Raw genomic sequence first — 12,165 nt, forward strand, 5'->3', positions numbered from 1 at the left:
AACTTAAGAACTTCCTTTAAACAAATTAAAAAGTACAATTTTATTCTCTCCACGTCTCTGCAGAATTTAAAGATTCATCAAATGGAGAGGCTCATCAAACTCCCTCCTCATATGGCACTAGAGAGTTGCAGCATTTTCCTGGAGTACACAGAGGACTGCGCATTGGCTATGTGTATACTCTGAGTAACATAAAAAATCCCAGGGTGATTCTGGCCAGGGGCTCATGTTCCTGAGTCAGATTGCACAATTCACAAGGTATCTCAAAGCACATCAAGGACTCCCTAAGTTTCTGATTTCCTCTATGGCCTCAGCTGTCCCCAGAATTTCAATGCACAGCCTGAAATTTGGCAGGCTCCATCCACTCTTCATCCACTTATGTGAAAAGAAAGAAAACAAACGTTTATAAGCAGCTTTTTGATTCCCCACTACACTCACCAGCGGCAAAGCAGCTTCAGGTTTAACAGATCGGATTTGGACCCGAATAAGAAATTGAATCAAAATGACACAGAGCTGGCCTGAAACAGGTGAAGCTGCTTACAGAAATAATGCAATTCTTGTTGTCACTTCACATCCCTAACGCAAAGGGGCGCCTTTCTCAAAAGCCCAAATGTATAGTCCATATAAGAGCTTCAGATGTAGGATTTCACCTAGGGAGACCCTACCCACATTAGAGTGCTTCTGTATTGTAGATTATTCCAGAGATCCTACAGGTGCAACGATGTGCCTGAGTTAGCATGAAGGGCATCAGATTTCCAGAAGGACCCTTCACAAGCAGCTGGTTTTTCAAAAGATGGGGCAATGGAGACTCAGGCTGGATTTAGACACATCAAAGAAGCGTTTCAGTTAAACGCACTGTAAACTTTGTATGAGAAATTGGGCTGGAAAAAAGGGAACTCCCCAGCGCCAGCTGGTGTCACAGTGTTAGAATGCATAAACAACACATATAGTGTTCTTTCTTTGCCAATGTAGCTGAGTCTCCAGTCTCTTTTCCACTTATTTCACTGAAGGGGTTTCTGGGAAGGGAAGCTGTCACTTGTTTTTGCGGCACCCACAAGTCACATCAGCCACACATTTGCCATGGCCCAGACAAGCCAGTTTTGAGTAAAGCCTGACAGTCGATCCTTGTTATGTTGCACAGCTTACGAGCCGCAGAACAAAAGGTGTATTTACAGGTCTGTGAAATCCTAGGAGGGAAAACTGCACCCGCACTGCTCCACCATGTCAAGTACCCAAATGGGAAGGGATTCAGGTGCACAGACTCCTTGCTAGGTCAAAGGCAGCAGCTCTGTCCAGGCATTCATTAACCGTGGCAGATAATGAAAGTGCGGTGAAGGGAGGCAGGATACACTCCTGACCTACATAGATTTGAATGAACCCCCCTTTGCCCCCGCACTAGAACATCCTTAAACTATTAGCTAAGATCACTGAACACACAAGATGCAGTGATGGCCACTGATTTACATGACTTCAACAGGAGATCAAATTTATGCAGGATAAAGCTATCGGTGGCTACTTGTCATCATGGCCATATTCTAGCTCCTGGTTGGCTACACATTATACCAGCCTTCCCCCACATGGTGCCTCCCAGATGTTTTGGACGATGACTCCCACCATCCCTGATTTTTGACCATGCTGGCTGGGCCTGATTGATCCCTGTGCTCTTGCATTGACCATCACATCAGGAGGTCCATTCTGTATGATGTAAGAATTTCAACTTTGGTGTGGAGGCACCCATCTTTAGCAATTTTATTCCCATCCCCTGTGCATTACACATCAGACAAGTGTTGCCTCTATTGTCTTTTCAGCACCTGTCAGAGACCTTTCTCTCTCAGCATACTTTAGTGGAGGTTTTTATCTCAGTCTTGCTCTGCATTGGACTAGAAAATGTATTTATATATGTTTTGTTGCTGGTGTTAAATTGCTTATGGATGCTTCATGGGAAGCGATTCATCAATGATGAAATATTATTTATTTCTCAACACATGAATTTAGGCATCTTAGGAACAGTTTGCACAAGCTGCTTTTAGCTTGTATGAAAATGCCCAATCCAGTTGAGCACTTGCCTGTGCCACTCAGCACAACAAAGGTGAGAAAGGGGCAAGGGAGAATTACAAACAGTGACAGGAAGAGGCCCACAGTCGGAATGCAAAATATTCAGCTATCATGCCACTCCACACTCATTTCATTAAACTAACCCTGCATTTGGTTTGTGGGTTAGATTAGGGTGGGGTGGTGCAGGAGCAGCAAAAACCGAACACAATAAAAATATGTTCTTATTCTAGAATAAGTTCTGTTTCTTTTTTTGGGGTGGGATGGGGAGGTAGAGGCAAGGAGAAGGGAGGGAATGGACGATGATATTTGCAAGGGACAGATACATGTCACCATCCCATACAAATGAATGCATTCCACATGTTTGTTCTCCCATAAGGTTCAGGTGGAGTTTTAATTGAATTACCCAATGCTTGCTTGATATCGATGCTGAAAGTAATGGGAGATGAAGTTCATGCTGCTTCGCTGACTGCCACACGCTGAGTTTGCCGTGGCACAAGCTCAGTTTCCCTTTGGCACATCCAACTTAGAGCCGGCAGCCAAGACCTTCTCCAGACACTGCCATTATATAGTAGTTGTTTCTATAACCAAGCTTGGCTCTCGGTTCTCTTTCTGCTATGTCTCTTTCTCTCCAACCCCAGAATTCAGCAGGTTCAACTAAATAATTGGAGGAATTTAATGTAATAGGGCCTGAAACACATACAAAGTTTTATCCTTGTCCTCAGGTCCTGCTTGTGAGCTCCCCTTTACAGCATCTGGTTGTCTACTTAGGATGCTGTACTAGATGAGCTATTGGCCTGATGTAGCAGGCTTTTCTTACTTTCTTATCCTGTGAGAGATTCCCAGGTAGGGTACTGAGTCGTAAAATCTGGGGTGATCCAAGAATGGTTTTGTGGACTTAAGGGTACAGTGGTACCTCGGGTTACATACACTTCAGGTTACAGACTCCACTAACCCAGAAATAGTGCCTCGGGTTAAGAACTTTGCTTCAGGATGAGAACAGAAATTGTGCTCCGGTGGCGCAGCAGCAGCGGGAGGCCCCATTAGCTAAAGTGGTGCTTCAGTTTAAGAACAGTTTCAGGTTAAGAACGGACCTCCAGAACGAATTAAGTACTTAACCCAAGGTACCATTGTACTGCTGTTTTACAACCAAGTTCTCTGTCCTCAGACAGACTGTTCTGCAGTGGCCCAGTTTGTGCAACATGGTAAACCATAGTTAAATACTTTACCATAAAAGCAGATTTCACTCCTCATCTGGGATGGGCGAGAACAACGCCTCATGAACCCCTGGCTCGGCATTGTGTCCAAACAGGGGATAGCATTTCGTTCAAAGAAACCACCACAACTGGTAAGTCCAAAAAGAAACCCTGACTTCATTTCATGGCTTGTTGGGAGAGAAGCAACCCATGATCTGGATGCAATGCTAAATCATGGGGTCATGGATTAGGGAGTCATCTGTGCATTCATTTTTTAAAAAACCACACACATTAAATATCAATATGGAAGAATAACTGCATTATGAAACAACAGTCAAGTTAAACAATATGCAGGTAGCAAATGGTAGTTTAAAGTTGTAGTTCTAGGGGGAAAAGGTATAATTTGCTTTGCAGGACTCTTTTATTTACCAGCACTGGGATTTCTTAGTTAGAATCATACAGCTTTCACACAAACCCAGCACACATTTTCCTTTCAGTTAGCATTTTAGATCACCAAACTACCCCCCCAACCATGGACCACGTGAAAATGGCTCATTTTTCTGCCTGTTGTAGCAATTTTAGTGCACTACGCTAGTTGATATATGATTTCTAGTTGCATTATGGTTTCACTGTATTGTTTATTGCATTACAATCTGAATTTCGCAGAATTAAAAATACAACAAAATACAATATAAGTAGTAAAAAAAAATTGCAATATAATTAAATAGCAATAAGAATATTTAAAATGGACATGCTGCAGACCACCAGGATGAATCTCATGAGTTTGGGAACCCCTGCCCTAGGCCTTACACATATTATGTGTAGATCTGTATTCACTTTGGGGTATTGTGGGTGACGACTCAAAAGTTTAAAATTCTTATGCAGTGAAATCCTATACACATTTGCCTAGAAGTTAGTCCCACATCATTCCATGGGGCTTACTTCCTTGTCAGTGTGAGCACTGCTGCCTAAATTGTTTATCGCAGCCATCCATCACCCCAATATACATTCTGTTTTCTGACTATCTTAAATTGGGACTCCACAATAAAATCAGTTCTCATGCCAGAGTTCATCCTCATACCTGGAAGATTAATAATGGTAGTCAAGGGCTACAACAATTTGTTGATCAACTATTCCCAGCTCTGCCTCAGGTTCACTATATTTCCCCCTGTAGTTGAAATTCTTGCACGTGCAAGATTATTTCTGCTGAGTGGTGCGGCTGCCTATTCCGTGTACATGTCACAAGAAAAACACTCGTGCCACAGTTCAGACATTATAGCAGCACACGTGTTTTTCCTACTAACATGGATTAGCACTGGAAAGCTCAGTCCATGAAAAGGCTCGCGCATTACAAAGAAATCGTTTGCACCTTACTATTCTAAAAACAGAAACGCCATTTGTCTCTACAGGCTATTTGAGAACTAAACAGAAATCTTTCATTAATTCTTAAGATACAATCCAACACACACACACACACACACACACACAAAGGGCTTAATTTATTTCCACCTATACTTTCCACAGCTTTGCACTGCATGCCTACCTCTCCAAAGTAAATAAATGTGTCCTGGCTCTTGCTAAAGGGCAAACAAGAATAACTCCTTCCAACAGCCCTGCCCTTCTCAGTAACCTTAGACCAACAATGCAGTGTGGGCATGTACGACAGGAAGCAGGAGGAGAAAGGCACCCAAAGGCTACTAAAGAATTCAGGAAATAAACATCGTGCCAGTAGCTCACACTTACCAAAGGCAAGTCCAGCTGGCAGCCACTTAAGGCACCCACTGGGACCCTGCAGACCCCAGGGATGAAAGCAGATTCGTTTGTTTTGCTGCTATTCTGAGGGCTGATTCATGAAGAAAAGGCATGTGCTACAGTCCTAACTAGAGTGAATCACTTTAAACTACTTGGTCATAGAGAACTGTGTTAAAAGCTTCCTGCATGTGGAAAAGCTACCACATTAGGGATGAGCGCTGTTAAGTCAAGCTTCGTCAGAGTGTGTTTGAATGAGGATCCTGCAGTAGAGACCATTCACTAGGTTTCCCCTTTGAAACAAGAGTATTTCCTTTCTCCCCGGTGTAGCATTTGTTCCCAGAACCATCTGAGTCATAAATCAAATGAAGTGGAAAGTTTCCAGTGTGATGCTCTGTTACTAAGAAAGCAGATTACAATAACTGACAAGCAGGAAACGATTGGTTGCAAATAAAGTCAGCAGATAGAGAATAATGTTAAAGCAGTCCTATGAATAAAATAGGTAGGTTAGGTTGATAAAGATAAGACTGGCAAAATTATTGCCTAGAGATTAATATGAATTGCAATCAAGCTGGCCAAAGTTCTGCATCATTACTCAATTGCATAGTCAGCATTGAGGGTCATGACTGATGAATGTCCCCTCAATTACCATGGGTTACTTCCAAGTATGATAAACTCTGGACCCAACTCATTGCATTTATTTATTTATTTATTTATTTATTTATTTAACCGTTCATGCCACACCTTTCTATTAAAACACCTGAATGTGGCTTTCAGTGATAAAAATCAAGGCAAAATGCTTTTTTAAAAAAGATGAGGGAGATCAGGAGACAACAAAAGTTCGACTGAAATCCTGGAATGTTTAACAAGGTCAGCCGTTCAGCAGGTTCCGAGATTTATCTGGTGAAAGGTTACAGCTGTTTGTATTCCATCAAAGAGAATCAAGAAGAGCCGGTTATAGATACACCTCCTAAGAAAGCAAGTTTAATACCCATGGTGGAATTAACTGTTCAGTTACAACTGGTTACATACAGGATTCCATCTTCTTTCCAAATGTGGTTGCCCCTTTCTCCATCGTTATTGCTAATAATTACTGAATAACTATGTATATGCCAGCAGTCGTTCAAAGTGTCAGCATATGAGACACACTGTGAGCACTTCTGAGACCCCGACAACCATTTTTCCTTGGCAGCAGGTGGACAGGATGCCATTTTAAAATATGGACTTCTTTATGCATTGCAAACAGACCCCAGCCCAACTGCCCAAATATTCCAAAAAGTTGCTTGGGTCAGACTGCTGGACTTTTAATTATGAGCAGCACGGCAGGAGTGCCTAGACAGGGTCTAAGAACTTCCACCCTGCAGGAAAAGGGGAAGCAGTAACACATTGCTGTTGAGAGGTAGGAAGTGGTGACTATCTTTAGTCTGGGCATGTGCCTCCCAGAACATGCACTCATCACAGCTCTTAGGAGCAAGGTAGCCGTAGTATGGAATATAATTGTGGAAGGGACCTCGAGGATCATCTAGTCCAACCCCCTGAAATTCAGGAATATGCAGGTGGCCCAAACAGGGATCGATCCTGCAACCTAGGTGTTATCAGCACCACGCTCTAGCCAACTGAGCAAACCAGGCTATATTCTAATCTAAAAGGGATAGCAAGATGTCCTGGGCTGAAAATAATAAGCATGTCAGTCTTCTCATTATTAAATGAGCACAAGGGTAAAGAGAGGAATTAAACACCACAGCTGAACTGTACATCTACAAACTGAAATTAGCAAGACCTGAAGTTACTAAGGGAAGGCAGTCCTCTCCACACTGGGACCATCAACTCCACAACTGTGCAGAAGCAACAAGTTCTGTGGCCCCATCTTCCATTTTTGTTCACTAGGACATTCGGCCAAGCTTGCCAGGTGGTCTAGAGAGGCACAGATCCTGGCATGATGCCTTCAGCTCAGGAAGCTGGACAAGAGTCACAGACTCAAATAACACATCCAAACCCAGCAAGTCTACATTCGGCACTAGATAAGAGTCGTTTTCCCCCGTGGTGAAGCCAAGAGCATAGCAAGGAGCCAATTGAAGGGGCACAAATTGTTTTTAGACACAGAGAGCTATGTGGTTCTGCCAAGTTAATAAAATAGGGATTAACACCATGATAGCTCCCAAAAAACGAACAGTGAGGACAAGCTCAGGTCCAGTTTTTTAGAGCCCTGAGCAGGGTGTACTTGGCAGTGGTCCCTCCTCAATATTGATTGCCCCTGCAATGCAAAATACCACTCGATTACACACACACACATCCTGGAGCAGTGCTGCTTCCATCATCAACCTTGGCCTTCCCTGAAGTTAAGCAGGCTTACCTGGTGGTGGTGCTGTAATGGGAGGAGTAAAACAGCAGCACAACAGCCAACCCTTTACAGCACTAACAGATAAACTCATGAGTGAGTGAGTGAGTTAATATTGTATTTTAATTTTGTTTCTAAGTTGTAATCATTCAACTTGTTTTTATTATTGCTTGTAAGCTGCTCTGAGCCCGGCCTTGGCTGGGGAGGGCGGGGTATAAATAAAAATTATTATTATTATTATTATTATTATTATTACTACTACTACTACTACTACTACTGTTACATGTTACATTCTATAAAAGAATCTCTGGCAAATTCCTACAGAAAGTGCCTTTTATGCAGAAATTTTGTGGTGTTAAATCAGTCCTTAATCAGACCTTGATCAAGACTGGGTTGAGCATACATAATTCCTGCACTATGCTCTATTTCTGTTACAACAGAAATGCCCACAACAACTGACATCAAAGGTTAAGGCAGCAAAACAGTAAACAATAGGCAATCCTTTTAAGTGCCATGGTCCTAACCTAAGCCAGTTATCATGCCAATTATAAGACATTGAAAAAGGTTTCCACCTAGTGGCACTATATAATGTTGGCTGCAATCTTTGTCTTAGGATAACCATTTATGCATTGCTAAAAAAAGAGAAAATGCATCACAGGGGAAAGAGTTGCAGAAGAGGAGCAAACACTCAAATGTGTTAATTCATAAGTATAGATGCAAATTTAGAAATGATTGTGATAAGTTTAATAGAAATACCATACACCTCACCCTAGTGGAGGAAACTGCCTGTTCATTCTCCTCACTGATGGGCAACATCAAGACCCCTGTTCTGCCTTCTGGTGGTTTGTCTCTTTAAACCAGACGGACTAGACAGCCCTTCAAATGGAGGACTATCCTATGTAAACTAAGACATACGACCATCCTAGTTTGCCATCCACTCTCTTGTCTCTCTCATGGTTTGGCCCAAGTTAATGGAAAACCAGTGTGGTGGCAATTGACACTGGCAGACACAACTGGCTAGAACCATGGGCTCAGACATACTGAAATGTTATGGCTGTCCACAAGGGACAGTAGGCGCACAGAAGAGGTGATGAGCTTGAAATGGTACTAGCCAAAAAAGGCATTTTAGCCATAGTGCAGTTCGAGAGAGAGATCTTGCTGGATCATGCCTATGGCTCATCTAGTCTAGCCCAGCAGCATCCTGTTCTCATAGTGGCTAACCAGATACCTACGGGAAGCCCATAAGCAGGATCCGAGCATGACGGGCTATCTTCCCATATGATTCCCAGCGGCTGGCATTGGGATGCCTACCATTGCAACAGTCAGGGTACAACAGAGACATCACAACACACTGTGAGAAAGCTATCCGTCCTCTCTGCTGGAAACTTCTAACATACCATATTTTTCGTCCTATAGGGCGCACTGGCCCATAGGACGCACCTCGTTTTTTTTGGGGGGGGGAATGAATAATAAAAAAATTATTTTCCCCCCCAGCTGCGGCTGCAGCCCCAAGCCTTGCGCACACCTGCCCGAAGCACGGGGCGCCCTCCGGAGGGCTCACCATGCTTCGGGCTGCAGGCTGCCGCCCCAAGCCTCGGGCGCGCAAGGCTTGCGGACACCCGCCCGAAGCAGGGGGCGCCCTCCAGAGGGCTCTCCGTGCTTCGGGCAGCAGGCTGCTGCCCGCAAGCCTTGTGAGCCCACGGGAACTCCCACCAGGCTTGCAAGGCTTGCGGATAGCTTCCTGAAGCCTGGAGAGCTAGAGGCATTGGTGCGCACCGACCTCTCTCACTCTCCAGGCTTCAGCGAAAGCCTGCATTCGCCCCATAGGATGCACACACATTTCCCCTTCATTTTTGGAGGGGAAAAAGTGCGTCCTATGGAGCGAAAAATACGGTACATGGAATGCTCAAGCACGGGATAGCTGCTGTGCCTTTAATCACACAGCCAGCATCCTGGCTGTCACAATAATGGCAGCCTGCACGGCAAAAGGAGCAGAATGGCTACAAACACACCGTGTATGGTATGCAGAAATGTAGTTGTCTGCAGATAAGTCTTAGGGGGGTAACTTCTAGCATTAGATTTGTCAAGGAGGAGACATGCAAGTAAGACTTTGCAACATGTAGTGGAAATGCCTGGAAAGAACCACTAGTACATTTCCCTTGTGGGAGAAAGGCATGTTTGGACATTACCATTTATTGCAGGGAGTCCGCTTCTATTGCTGCATGTTGTAATGCCTAATAAGGTGCAAAGAGGCCAAAGAGATCTTAGATAGGAAACTCTAAATGCTATTTCAGAGACCAGATACTCACTGCCATTTTGCTGCTTTCCATAAGCTGTTAGCAGTGCAATCATGTTGCCATCATATGCAGGGCACTTTAAATGGTAGCAGCCACGGAAGACCTCCTGGTCAGTTTCTGGCAGGAATTTCCTGGTCCGCAGCCCTTCACCACTATGCTAGCCTTCCCTTCTGTGTCTGTGATTGCTTGCATGTCTTACTTTGTGCAAGTGACCACAGAAGTAAAGATGTGGTTCCAGAGCCAAAAGAAGTGTGCAGCTGAAGAATTAAGCCCAATAGGCCCCTTTCGTCTACTGCTGCCTTGATTGCTTACTCATTATATAGCAGAGATTTCCACTAGGTTATTGCAAGCTACATTGTTCATTGACCCCTATTACTTCAATGTGTGGAAACTCACCTCTTACATAATTTTAAATGCTGTAGCTAAATTTAAATTTTAAAAAGAAGTTAAGAGTTTCACTTTTCTTAGGCTCATAAACCTCTTTTGATTTTGTAAATAAAGCAGACATTCATCTGCAGACAAACCCCCCCCCCCATTTTTTTTAACCTGGGATAAGCTATTTTTGCAAACTTTTAAGTGCCCACTACTGGTTACTTGTTGGAGTAGCAGGTAATTCCAGTTTAAAATTTGGGGGTGGGAGAGAGGGAACTAAAAAGAAATGGGGTGATGGGGATGCAAAATAAATCACATGAGGGTGACTTGGGAGTTTCCATCCCGACTCAAGTTCAAATAACTAAAGACGGAAAGATTTCCTCTTAAAGTGGAAATAAAGAGATGCTGACTGTGCGGGGAGAGACTTCATCTAGCAAGGCCTCCTTCCACCTGCCTTGCCCCACCCTCTAGTCTCTGCTTCTCAATTTGTATTGTATTATTTTATGTACTGTGGCTTGCCATTGTTTTATTGATTATAGTTTAGAAATTGAGTGGGTTTCTGTTTAACTTTTATACGTTGATATTATTTTATACTATTCTAATGATAGCTGGATGTTACTTTTTTGATGTAGGTTGCTTATTTTAATGTTTTGTTTTATTATCACATTTTTGTACTGCATTAGATTGTTATAAGATGTTTCTTCAGCTTGTAAACCGCCTTGAGTATTGTAAGATAGAAATATGGTATACAAATTAAAAATGATGATGATGATCTAAGGATCCAAGTCACTCTAGAGAGTTATGATTCAACATGTATGTTTTAAAGCAGGGTTGTAATTCCCCTCCCCCCCAATTTCTTTTTACTGTTTTATCTTTTGTAAATCACCGAGGGTTTTTAAATAAAAAAATCAAGTGATGTATAAATTTTATGAAATAAAGAAATAATAAACAAAACTGTCGTGTACTGGTATAAGGGGTATGGGGCAGAATGTGTTTTATGGAGCAATTATAATCTAGACTCACTCGCTGGATCATCATTTCATGTTGTGCGGATGCCTGATGATTGTCTTCCAAAGCAACTACTCTATTCCGAACTTAAAAATGGAAAGTGTAATGCTGGTGGTCAACAAAAGAGGTTTAAAGACTGTCTGAAGGCAAATCTAAAAAATGTAGTATAAACACTGACAACTGGGAAACACTGGCCTGCGAGCCAGTGGCCTGCGAGCGCTCAGACCAAAGGCGTCATGGGCTTTGAAGACACTCAAACTCAGGACGCAAGGGAGAAACCTGCTAAAAGGAAGGCACGCTTGGCAAATCCACACCGTGATCAACTCCCGCTCGGGAACCAATGTCCCCACTGTGGAAGGACATGTGGGTCCAGAATTAGCCTCCACAGTCACTTACAGACTCATTGTTAAAAACGTGTTTATGGAAGACAATCTTACTCGGCTACGAGTGATCACCAAAGAAGATAACCTAGAATAATGACACTTTAAAAATAAGGGACAATGGATGACTCTAGACAACACAGTAGGAGAAATCTAGCAATGTGGAGTGCAACACCAATTTATCAGATTATTGCTTGAGGTATAGATACTCCCAGACTAAACTTTTCAAATCCTTATTATTCAATGTTTTAGAATTCCATGCATAATGTTTTTCTTTAAAATGATAGCTATTTCGCATAATATATTGAACTGCGTAGTCCACTGAGTAGCCTAATGTTTGCCATTTATATCACAGTCCTAGCAAAACATCCACCAGTACATGTGTAGGGCTTTCATATGACAACAGTCCCTGGAGGGGATTGTGGTAAACAATATACCCCCAGAAGCTATCCTGTTGATAGTGGCTGGGCCACCCAGTGTCAAGAGTGTTCAGTTTTGCCTTCAACAGTGTCCTCGAGGGCCTTACTTAATTTATGGGAGAAAATGCACAGGTGCATTTAGAGTAGGGTCCTTGGACTATATCCAAGTAACTTGTTCCATCAGCGTAAGGATTTTCACTGGCACAACAGAACTTCCCCTTAAACTGGCTCTTGGTTTTCCCCATAATCCTCCGGAACAGACTCCAGGGGCAGGGTCGGGAGTGGTGGTGGTGGGGAGTTCTGTGCAAGCAAAAATCCTTGCAGAGACGGAAAAAGATAGTCGGAGACCACCCATTG

The 12,165-nt window shown here is 43.0% G+C and overlaps 2 protein-coding genes across 2 annotated transcripts in view; both read right to left on the minus strand.

Annotated features, from left to right (window-relative positions):
• Window positions 1–12,165, minus strand: part of SLC35A5 (solute carrier family 35 member A5) — a 340,246-nt gene that overhangs the window by 197,584 nt on the left and 130,497 nt on the right. The window lies entirely within an intron of this gene.
• The window catches only part of ATP1B1 (ATPase Na+/K+ transporting subunit beta 1), a 32,361-nt gene that overhangs the window by 7,851 nt on the left and 12,345 nt on the right, over window positions 1–12,165 (minus strand). The gene's annotated exons all lie outside the window — the stretch shown is intronic.

The sequence above is a fragment of the Podarcis cretensis genome, assembly GCF_951804945.1.
Source record: "Podarcis cretensis genome assembly, chromosome: 4".
Lineage (NCBI taxonomy): Eukaryota > Metazoa > Chordata > Lepidosauria > Squamata > Lacertidae > Podarcis > Podarcis cretensis.